This window comes from Nicotiana attenuata, chromosome 2 (genome assembly GCF_001879085.1).
Source record: "Nicotiana attenuata strain UT chromosome 2, NIATTr2, whole genome shotgun sequence".
NCBI lineage: Eukaryota > Viridiplantae > Streptophyta > Magnoliopsida > Solanales > Solanaceae > Nicotiana > Nicotiana attenuata.
This window is the reverse complement of record NC_031990.1, coordinates 32,958,160-32,970,506: the sequence shown is the minus strand read 5'-3', so window position 1 is coordinate 32,970,506 and position 12,347 is coordinate 32,958,160. Positions and strand designations below refer to the sequence as shown.

The window sequence follows — 12,347 nt, the reverse complement described above, 5'->3', positions numbered from 1 at the left end:
AAAATAGTACCCTATCTTTATTTTTATAATCTTGAAAACACAAAAAAAAATAGTTTTATGTTTTATAGTTTAGTTCAATTAATTAAAATTAGTCTTATATTTTTATATTATAATTGTACATAATTTTAGAAGAAAGAATTAGTTTTAGGTTGGTTTATCCCGTTTTTATAAATCTTATAGTCCATTTTTAGCGTTGGCCCAAAATACCTAGCTCATAGTTCCTAGGCCCATACCCCTAACCTAATCCCTACCCTATATAATACTACCTATACCACAAACACAAGAAGGAATGAGCAAAAGATAATACCTAGACTAATGCCTAAAGCCTAGAGCCTAGGGAAATCGGCGCTGATTTTCAGCAAACAAAAAAGACCCCCACGCCGATCTTGCGGGACTAAAAACACAAATAGCCATTTTTGGGCTTCTTCTACAAAGAAAGAAATCAGCCGAAATTTCCACACCAGATCCCGCTTGGAGTCAGTCGAAACAAGCCAAAACTGTTACTAAAAGCAGTCACATAGCCACTGTAGAAGTCGCCGGTAAGGTTTCTGTTTAACGGTTCCGGCTCCAGTCAGAGGTTGCCGGCCAAGTTTCTGGTTCGTTTCGGTCGATTTTGCTTTCAAGATTCACTCGGAGTTTCAGTTTCCGGCATGTTCGTCCTAACCTTTCTTTTAAATTCGAGTTTCATGAATAAAAGCGGCTGAGGTTTTGTTCCTTAACTTTTCTCTGCTGTTTATCTTATATTTAGTGATTAATCTGTTTCTAAGCTTTTATTTATACAAGATCCCATTGTTTGTTATTGTTCTATATGTTTATGTTAAATTCCTCTTAGTACTGAATACTAGTAGCTATAGAGATCTTGAATTGAGGAGGAAGCATATGTATTAATATGTTTGTTAAGCTTTGAAAAACACTCACGATGTTCATGTTTGTGATTCTGAAAACGTTAGTATTAATTATAAATCAGTTGCTATTGTAGTATTCAATTAGGGATGTTATTATTTAAATGTTAAATACATTACAAAGATTGGCTATTGCGTTATATTTTTTGATGGATTTAATTTAACAAGGGAATTAGCTTTATGTTTTGTTTAACAGTTTCGTTATGATTTTATAAAGGAAAAATATTGTATTTGGAAATGAAAATCATTCTATCTTTAGACATCTCTTCTGTTGCATTTTGTTTGATGTAGGCGTGCATATTGATTTCGTTCGCAATAATCTCAACGTAAGAAAAAATAAAATATTATAGTTTGCTTTAGGCACGTAGTTAAATCATCACAATTACGGGTACGGCTCCCGTGACGTGATTGTGATAATCAGTTTTAAATAAGAATATCCATAGTTTGCTTTAATTGAGTACAATCCTTTGAAATTAGAATCGAGGTGCGCCATTTAGCAAATTCCATGGCCCTAGCAAAGTGCAAACGCGTAGTTGCTTTAAGCGCGTGTTTAATAATATTACTTTCCTAAACTCGGGTGCACATTTATGTGACCCAAATCCAAATCCCAACGAAGTCGAAATGTGTCAAAAATCGCGGGTGCATTTATGTGACGCGGTTCGAAACACGTTTTCACGACGTTGCAAATCTCCTTAATAATAATAATAAAGCGGTTTAAATTTAAAAAAGCACGTAAGTTAAAATATGTATAAAAATAAGATTTTTAGCTAATTATAATAATTTAAGCGACCGTGCTAGAACCACGGGATCCGGGGGTGCCTAACACCTTCCCTCGGGTCAACAGAATTTCTGGTTCGCAAACTCCAATTGGGAAGTCGAAAATTTTCCTCGATTTGGGATTTAAATTAAATCGGTGACTTGGGACACCAAAAGCCAATCCTATCCCAAGTGGCGACTCTGATAAATAAATAATCCCATTTCGAATAATGTCACTTTAAATGGAAAAACTCCCTTATACATTTATCCTTTGGGGTAGGTGTGTAAAAAAGGAGGTGTGACAGCGCTACATTCGTGTTATGATTGTAGGTGGATCCGTAGCAGGTACTCCAGCCCACCGATCGTAGCTCCCCCTTCGTCTTCCATCAGCTTTTTGGTGAGCCCCTTTCCTCTCGGGGCCCTGCATGGCTCAGGTCGCTTTGTTTCCGGAGTTTTATTTTATTTTGTGTAAGGTATAGCCGGAGCCTTGTTACCGGCAAATACTGTATTATTCTGTTGTACTATTAGAGGCTCCGTAGACAGTAGATGTGGGTTAAGAACTCGTGTAAATCTATGTTTCATATGTTGGGCAATGAATTGGTAATTTCATTAACTATTATGTACGTATATATGCTTCACAAAAGGTGTTCTTAATTATTTATATGGCTAATTCTTGGAATATTGAGTAAGGAAAATATGGGGTAACACGTGGGTTAGGAAAGGCACCCATGTCCGCTTGACTGGGGCTACCCGGTCGGGCGCCAGTCATGTCCCTCGGTTTGGGGCGTGACAGTAAGGCTGGCGGAATTTGTAATAAAAACGTCGCCGGACTTAACGTTTTCTGGTAGGTTCTGATGGAAAGAGGCTGGGGTGCGTCCGTTTTGGCTATCAATGGAGGGATTTCGTGGAGGAATTGCGGCTGTGTTGGTTAACCGCTGTGGTGGTGTTGAGAGATTTTTTGACGGGGGGGGGGGTAGGGGGGGGGGGTTCTCGTTATGGTCAAAACGGCGGATTCCTCTATTAGGTCCTAGGGTCTTAGGCGTATTTTTGTGTATTTTCAGCTGATTAGGTCTAGGGGTCTAGGTTAGTATTTGTAGGTTTTTTTAGGTTAAGGGGAATGGGCCTGAGAATTATGGGCTTGAGAATTATGGGCTAGGTCCGAAAATTAGGCCTAAATATGGGTCGTTTGAGCCCAAATTTATTCTTTCTCCGAAAAGACTGAAATATTACCTTATTTACTAATTAATCCTACTTAAATAAAATAACTATTAAAACAAACCTATTTTTGGTATTTTTTTTCAAAATTAAAAATGACTACAAAACATTAATGAAACTAATTTTTTTGTAATTTTTGTTTTTTGTGATAAAATAAAGTAAAAGAGTCAAAATTAGTTGAAATAACTATATTAGGCCTAAACTAAATATTTAAGTGCTAAAATATATAAAATCTTGGGGAGGGTCAAAAATTACATGTCTACAAGCGGTTGGCAGAGATATACATCCGAGAGATTGTTCGTTTGCATGGTGTCCCAGTTTCCATCATTTCAGATCGGGGCACTCAGTTTACTTCACAGTTTTGGAGGTCTGTACAGCGAGAGTTGGGTACTCAGGTCGAGTTAAGATATTGGAGGACATGTTACGCGCTTGTATCATTGATTTCGGAGGGTCATGGGATCAGTTTCTACCGCTCACAGAGTTTGCTTATAACAATAGTTACCAGTCGAGTATTCAGATGGCTCCATGTGAGGCTTTGTATGGGAGGCGGTGTAGATCTCCAATTGGTTGGTTTGAGTCGGGTGAGGCTAGGCTATTGGGTACAGATTTGGTACAGGATGCTTTGGACAAGGTGAAGGCAATTCAGGAGAGGCTTCGTACAGCGCAATCGAGACAAAAGAGCAATGCGGACCGGAAGGTTCGGGATGTGTCCTACATGGTTGGTGAGAAGGTTTTGTTGAAGGTTTCGCCCATGAAGGGTGTTATGAGATTTGGAAAGAAGGGTAAATTGAGTACTCGGTTCATTGGCTCTTTTGAGGTACTTCGGAGGATTGGGGAGGTGGCTTATGAGCTTGCTTTGCCACCCAGTTTGTCGAGTGTGCACCCGGTATTTCATGTTTCTATGCTCCGAAAGTATATTGGGGATCCGTCTCATGTTCTGGATTTCAGCACGGTTCGGTTGGAAGGTGAACTGACTTATGATGTGGAGCCAGCAGCTATTTTGGAGCGTCAGGTTCGAAAGTTGAGATCAAAGGATATAGCTTTAGTGAAAGTGCAGTGCAGAGGTCGGCCCGTGGAGGAGGCTACCTGGGAGAACGAGCGGGAGATGCAGAGCAGATATCCTCACCTATTTTTAGACTTAAAAGTATCAGAAATTGCAGGTCCGGGTGTTGCAGGCCCCCAGCGCGGCCGCGGTCATTTCCGCGCGGTCCGCGCTGGAAGCCGCGCGGCCGCGGTGCATTTCTGCGCGGCCCGCGTGGCTAGGTTCAGAGGGCCAGTGAATTCCAGTTCGACCAGCGCGACCGCGTGCCATATCAGCGTGGTCCGCGCTGGAAGATTCAGAGAGGGGTCTTGGGTCCATTCAACCAGCGGGGCCGCGCACCAAATCAGTATGGTCCGCGCTGGGTAGGTTCAGAGAGTCGTTTTCCCTCCCTTCCTCGGCGCGGCCGCGGGGCATTTTTGTGCGGTCCGCGTCGGGTCTTCAGTAAAGTATATAAAGTCGGGATTTTCAATCATTTTTTCACTTTTTCAAAACCCAAAACATAAGAGGCGATTTTCCAAACGATTCTTCTTCTTCAAAACGATTGGTAAGTGATTTCTAACTTATTTTCTTTACTCCTTAACATCTTTAAACATAATTTCAACTTCAAAACAATGATTTTAATGGGGGAATTTGGGAATTTACGGTAGAACTAGGGTTCCTAAATTTGGGGGTTTTGGACCTCAATTTGAGGTCCGATTCCAAAACAACTCACATATTTGAGTTCATGGGGGAATGGGTAGTTTTGGTTCGAACCTCGGGTTTTAACCACGTGGGCCCGGGGGCGTTTTGGGAATTTTTGAGTAAAACTTTGGGAAATTCATTTTCATGCATTCAAATTGATTCGATTAGCAGTTGTTGATACATTCAAGTAATTTGCGACTAGATTCGAGCGGTTTGGTGGTGAATTCGAAGGGTAAAGCGATACTAGAGGCTTGAGTTGAATTTGGAGCATTCGAGGTAAGTGTTTGATCTAACTTTGGCTTGAGGGAATAGGATTAGAGTATTATTTGCTAATTGCTAAATGTTGAGTACGGTGTATAGGCATGGTGACGAGTATCTATACACCGGTGTCTAGCCTGACCGTGGGTCTTTATTTGCGCTTAATTGGGATTCTGTAGTGACTCTTCCTTGTTAATTGATGGTTTCTATATGATATGAAGAGAATGAGAAGGAAATATGATGTGTAAACTCTTTGGAGCGTCGGCTCGATTTTCGACTTGATTAAAAAGTAGGAAATGAACGTAAAAGAAAGAGATGTGATTATTCCCTTGCCGGGACGTGTAAGTTATTGTTGTTGCTCCCTTGCCGGGATTTAACTGCTTAGTCGTATTCTCCCTTGCCGGAAAACCACTTATATATTATGAAATGGGATCATGTGGCACGCCGACCACTTATATATTATGAAATGGGATCGTGTGGCACGCCGACCACTTATGTATTATGAAATGGGATCGTGTGGCACGCCGACCGCTTATATATTATGAAATGGGATCGTGTGGCACGCCGACCACTTATATTTGCTGAAATGGGATCGTGTGGCACGCCGACCACCTAGTTATATATTATGAAATGGGATCGTGTGGCACGCCGACCACTTATATAGGTTATGAGATCTGATGTAGTTTCGTGTTTACTTCTGATAAGTTGTTTTCATCTGTATTTCCCCTAAGCATGTCCCCTCCCGCCTTAATTGGTATTTTCTGCTGTTATTTTGTTGCACTTGTATATACATATATATCTGCACAGGTTGTTTTTGGTAGGTCCTGTCTAGCCTCGTCACTACTTCGCCGGGGTTAGGCCAGGCACTTACCAGCACATGGGGTTGGTTGTGCTGATGCTACACTCTGTGCATCTTTTTGCACAGATCTAGGAGTAGCTTTTGGGCCTCAGCAGTAGGATTTGATCGGGAGCTGACTTCAGTCCAGGGACTTTCGAGGTAGCCTAGCTGACGTCCGTAGGCCGGAGTCCTTTTCATGTTATTAGTTTGTTTTCCTTGTACCGAGACAAACATTGATGTACTTCTATTCAGACTTGTTTTTAGCACTCTTTAGTAGTTCGTGAGTTAGTGACACCGGATCTGGGTAGAGTCGTATTTAAACTTCCGCATTTGGTTTTCAGTTATCTATGTTTTTAAGACTTCGGCTTTTATTTTAAATGGCTCGTTTTATTAATATCGTTGTGATGTTATTAGAAAATGTTTTAATACTCACTGAGTTGGAGTACTCACTTTACTCCCTGCACCCCTGTGTGCAGATTCGGGCGCTCCAGGTCCTGCTAGCGAGGGTTGAGAGCTGTCCAGCAGATTCTGGAGATTCACTAAGTAGAGGTGGAGCCCCATGTTGGTTATGATGAGGGGGTTCCAGCCCCAGCAGCTCCGGCGGGCCCAGCTCAGGTCCCAGAGGGGTTTATAGCCACCCCAGTTCTTCAGGACGCGTTGGTCAGGTTGGTAGGCTTTATGGAGAGCGTCTCTCGAGCGGGTTTGCTTCCAGTAGCACCAGTCACTTCTCAGGCTGGAGGAGGGGTCCAGACTCCTGCTACACGTACTCCGGAGCAGGTAGCTCCCCAGACTCAGGTTCTAGTGGCTCAGCCAGCTATGGCAGTTCAGCCGGGTATTGTGACTCAGACCGGCGATGGGGCGGCTATGTCCTCAGATGCTTTGTGGAGACTGGATAGGTTCACCAAGCTCTTCACCACCACATTCAATGGTGCTTCTTCAGAGGACCCCCAGGATTTCTTGTATAGCTGCCATGAGGTTCTTCGGACTATGGGTATTGTGGAGACCAATGGGGTCGACTTCGCCACTTTTCGTCTAGCAGGATACGCCAAGACTTGGTGGAGGGACTATTGTTTATCCAGACCAGCAGGGTCGCCATCATTGACTTGGGACCAGTTTGCAGAGTTGGTTTTAGAGAAGTTTCTCCCAGTTACTCAGCGAGATGCTCTTCGCAGGCAGTTCGAGCGCCTCCAGCAGGGCACTATGACAGTCACCCAGTATGAGACTCGATTCATTGATCTTGCCCGCCATGCTATTGTGATACTCCCCACCGAGAGAGAGAGGGTGCGGAGGTTTATTGATGGGTTGATTCAGCCGATCCGTCTCCAGATGGCTATGGGAGCCGGTAGTGAGATTTCTTTTCAGGAGGCGGCCAATGCGGCCCGTAGAGTTGAGATGGCTCTTGCACGGGGAGGTGGTCATGTGTCGGATAAGAGGCCTCGTCATTCTGGTAGGTTCAGTGGTACCTCGTCTGGAGGTAGGGATTCTTATGGTAGAGGCCATTCACCGAGACCCTTTCAGTCAGCACTCCAGGTTTCTCATGGTACTTCAGGCGGTGGTGGTTCTCAGCAGCATTATTCTGATCAGCAGCCCATCAGTGCACCGCCACTTCAGAGTTTCCGAGGAGGACATTCAGGTCGACAGGGCCAGCAGTCTCAGCACAAGGGCTTGTTATGGTTGTGGTGACCCGAGTCATATTGTCAGATTTTGCCCTCGAGCCTCGGGTAGTTCTCAGCAGCAGGGTCCTCGCCCCATGATTCAGGCACCAGGTGATCCACAGCTTGCCCAGCCAGCTAGAGGCGGGGGTAGGGATCATAGAGGTGGAGGTAGAGACCGTAGAGGTGGAGCTCGGACCGCCAGAGGTAGGGGTCAGCCAGTAGCAGATCGTCCCAGAGATATGGTTCAGGGAGGTGGGGCCCAGCCCCGGTGTTATGCTCTTCCAGCCAAGCCAGAGGCTGAGTCTTCAGATGCAGTCATTACAGGTACTATTCTGGTCTGTGATAGGGATGCTTCAGTGCTATTTGACCCTGGGTCTACGTATTCATATGTGTCGTCCTATTTTGCACCCTACCTGGTTATGCCTAGTGATGCTTTGGGTATTCCTGTTTATGTATCTACACCGGTGGGTGATTTTATTGTGGTCGACCGAGTTCATCGTTCCTGTGTGGTAGTGTTTGAGGGTCTTGAGACCCGTGTTGATTTATTACTCTTAGACATGGTGGATTTCGACGTCATATTAGGGATGGATTGGTTGTCCCCGTATCATGCCATCTTAGACTGTCACGCCAAGACCGTGACCCTGGCTTTGCCAGATTTGCCCCGTTTAGAGTGGAGAGGGACCCCAGGTCATGCCACCCACAGTGTTATTTCGTATGTGAAGGCTCGACGCATGGTCGAGAAGGGGTGTTTAGCTTACTTGGCGTATGTTCGCGATTCCAGCGCAGAGGTCCCTTCTATTGACTCGGTTCCTATTGTTCGGGAGTTCCCCGAGGTTTTCCTTCACACCTGCCGGGTATGCCGCCCGACAGGGATATTGATTTTTGTATAGATCTGGCTCCGGGCACGCAGCCCATTTCTATTCTGCCGTATCGCATGGCCCCGCTAGAGTTGAAAGAGTTAAAGGATCAGTTGCAGGACTTGTTGGAGAAGGGTTTCATTAGACCTAGTGTTTCTCCTTGGGGTGCGCCGGTGTTATTCGTGAAGAAAAAGGATGGGTCGATGAGGATGTGCATTGATTACCGGCAATTGAATAAGGTGACGATCAAGAATAAGTATCCGTTGCCGAGAATTGACGATTTGTTTGACCAGCTTCAGGGTGCGAGGGTATTCTCAAAGATAGAATTGAGGTCTGGCTACCACCAGTTGAGGATTAGGGCATCCGATGTCCCTAAGACAGCATTCCGCACTCGGTATGGGCATTATGAATTTTTGGTCATGTCATTTGGGTTGACCAATGCCCCAGCAGCACTCATGGAGTTGATGAACCGAGTGTTCAGGCCATATTTGGACTTGTTCGTGATAGTCTTTATTGACGATATTCTGGTATACTCCCGCAACCAGGAAGAGCACGAGCAGCACCTCAGAGTGGTCCTTCAGACTCTGAAGGATAGTCAGTTATATGCTAAGTTCTCGAAGTGCGAGTTCTGGTTGAGTTCGGTTGCATTTCTGGGTCACGTCGTATCAGCAGAGGGTATTCAGGTGGACCCGAAGAAGATTGAGGCAGTCAAGAATTGGCCTCGACCAGCTTCAGCGACTGAGATTCGGAGTTTCTTGGGGTTGGCAAGTTATTAGCGTCGGTTCGTGGAGGGGTTTTCATCTATAGCAGCCCCGATGACCAGATTGACCCAGAAGGGTGCCCAATTCAGATGGTCGGATGAGTGTGAGGCGAGCTTTCAGAAGCTCAAGACAGCTCTGACTACGGCACCGGTATTGGTTTTTCCCACAGGTTCAAGGCCTTACACAGTCTATTGTGATGCTTCCCGTATTGGGCTTGGTACCGTATTGATGCAGGATGGCAAAGTCATTGCCTATGCTTCGAGGCAGTTGAAGATCCACGAGAAGAACTATCCAGTGCATGATTTAGAGCTGGCGGCTATTGTTCATGCCTTAAAGATTTGGAGGCATTATCTATATGGTGTGACATGTGAGGTGTACACGGATCATAAGAGTCTTCAGTATCTGTTCAAGCAGAAGGAGTTGAATGTGAGGCAGAGAAGGTGGTTGGAGTTGTTGAAAGATTATGATGTTACTATCTTGTATCACCCGGGTAAGGCCAATGTGGTGGCCGATGCATTGAGTAGGAAGTCCGCCAGCATGGGTAGTCTTGCTTATATTACGGTCAGTCGGCGACCGCTTGCTTTGGATATTCAGGCCTTGGCCAATCGATTTGTGAGGCTGGACATTTCTGAGCCTAGCAGGGTGTTAGCTTGCACGGTCGCTCGTTCTTCATTATTGGAGCGTATCCGTGATCGGCAGTTTGATGATCCCCATTTGTGTGTCCTGAGGGACACGGTGCAGCGTGGAGGTGCCACGAAGGTGACCTTAAGTGATGATGGTGTTTTGAGATTGCAGGGGCGAGTTTGTATGCCCAATGTCGATGGGCTTCGAGAGTTGATCTTAGCGGAGGCCCATAGTTCCCGGTATTCTATTCACCCGGGCGCCGCGGAGATGTACCAGGACTTGCGGCAGCATTATTGGTGGCGTAGGATGAAGAAGGATATTGTTGCGTATGTGGCTCGATGTTTAAACTGTCAGCAGGTTAAGTATGAACATCAGAGGCCTGGTGGTTTGTTTCAGAGGATTGAGCTTCCCGAGTGGAAGTGGGAGAGGATTACCATGGATTTCGTTACTGGACTTCCGATGACTCGGAAGAAGTTTGATGCTATTTGGGTCGTTATTGATAGGCTGACCAAGTCAGCGCATTTTTTTCCTGTTGCAGCCACTTATTCATCGGAGAGGTTAGCTGAGATCTACATCCGAGAGATTGTTCGCCTTCATGGGGTGCCGGTATCTATCATTTCGGACCGGGGTACGCAGTTTACCTCGCACTTCTGGAGAGCAGTTCAGCGAGAGTTAGGCACCCAGGTTCAGTTAATCACAGCATTCCATCCTCAGACGGACGGCCAGTCCGAGAGGACTATTCAGATATTGGAGGATATGCTCCGAGCCTGTGTCATTGATTTTGGAGGCTCGTGGAACCAGTATTTGCCTTTAGCAGAGTTCGCTTATAACAATAGCTACCAGTCTAGCATCCAGATGGCTCCATATGAGGCATTATGGTAGGCGATGTCGGTCTCCAGTTGGATGGTTCGAGCCGGGAGAGGCTCGGCTGTTGGGTACAGACTTAGTTCAGGAGGCCTTAGATAAGGTCAAGATCATTCAGGAGAGGCTTCGTTCAGCTCAGTCTAGACATAAGACTTATGCAGACCGTAAGGTCCGAGATGTAGCTTTCATGATTGGTGAGCGAGTATTGCTCCGAGTGTCGCCTATGAAGGGCATGATGAGGTTCGGAAAGAAGGGCAAGCTTAGCCCTAGGTACATTGGTCCGTCTGAGATTCTTGACCGAGTGGGAGAGGTGGCTTATAGACTTGCATTGCCGCCTAGCTTATCAGCCGTGCATCCAGTTTTCCATGTATCTATGCTTCGGAGGTACCACGGCGATCCTACCCATGTGTTAGACTTCAGAACTGTCCAGTTGGACAAGGATCTGTCTTATGAGGAGGAGCCGGTAGCTATTCTAGACCGGCAGGTTCGTCAGTTGAGGTCCAAGAGTTTTCCTTCTGTTCATGTTCAGTGGAGAGGTCAGCCTCCTGAGGCATCGACCTGGGAGTCCGAGTCTGACATGCGGAGCCGTTATCCCCATCTTTTTCCCGACTCAGGTACTTCTTTCTTTTGTCCGTTCGAGGACGAACGGTTGTTTTAGAGGTAGAGAATGTGACGACCCAAAGGGTCATCACCGCATTTCCCCACTCACTTTGTACTTCCGAGGCTGTGAAAGCCTCACTTGGGGGTTGCCTTGATTTGTGTGCGCAGTCCGGGCACTAGCCGGAAAGTTAAAATATGAACTTATGAGGAAGATAATAAATTTTTGATGTTCTAATTGATTAAGTTTGACTTCGATCAACGTTTTGGACAAACGGACCCGGACTCGTGATTCGACAGTCCCGGAGGGTCCGTAGGAAATTTTAGGACTTGGGTGTGTGCCCGGAATCAAATTCCTAGGTCCCAAGTCCGAGAAACAAATTGTTATGTGAAATTGTTTTCTGAAAATAATGAAAGAATTGGAAAGTGTTATTTGTTTAGAAGACTGTGCTGTTGGGCTCGTATTTTGGTTCTGACGCCCGGCACAAGGCTTAAATATGAGTTAAGCAATTGCTGTGAAGTTTGGTTAGATTTGGACGTCATTTGACGTGTTTTGAGCTAGAAACAGTAAAATTTGATGTTTCATGGAAATTGGAAGGAAATCATGGGTCTTGAGGCCTAATTCGATGTTGTTTTGGCGATTTGATGGCACGGATGAGTCCGTAGGATGTTTTTGGAGTTATGTGTATGTTTGGTTTGGGAGCCCCGAGGGCTCGGGTGAGTTTTGAGTGGGTCCCGGGAGGTCTTAGACTTAAAAGTATCAGAAATTGCAGGTCCAGGTGTTGCAGGCCCCCAGCGCGGTCGCGGTCATTTCCGCGCGGTCCGCGCTGGAAGCCGCACGGCCGTGGTGCATTTCTGCGCGGTCCGCGTGGCTAGGTTCAGAGGGCCAGTGAATTAATGTTTGACCAGCGCGGCCGCGTGCCATATCAGCGCGGTCCGCGCTGGAAGATTCAGAGAGGGGTCTTGGGTCCATTCAACCAGCGCGGCCGCGCACCAAATCAGTGCGGTCCGCGCTGGGTAGGTTCAGAGAGTCGTTTTCCCTCCCTTCCTCGGTGCGTCCGCGGGGAATTTTTGTGCGGTCCGCGCCAGGTGTTCAGTAAAGTATATAAAGTCGGGATTTTCAATCATTTTTTCACTTTTTCAAAACCCAAAACATAAGAGGCGATTTTCCAAACGATTCTTCTTCTTCAAAACGATTGGTAAGTGATTTCTAACTTATTTTCTTTACTCCTTAACATCTTTAAACATAATTTCAACTTCAAAACAAAGATTTTAATGGGGGAATTTGGGAATTTAG

At 45.7% G+C, this 12,347-nt stretch overlaps 1 pseudogene; it reads left to right on the top strand.

Moving 5' to 3' along the window:
• Positions 1 to 11,051, top strand: part of LOC109218208 — a 32,153-nt pseudogene extending 21,102 nt beyond the window's left edge.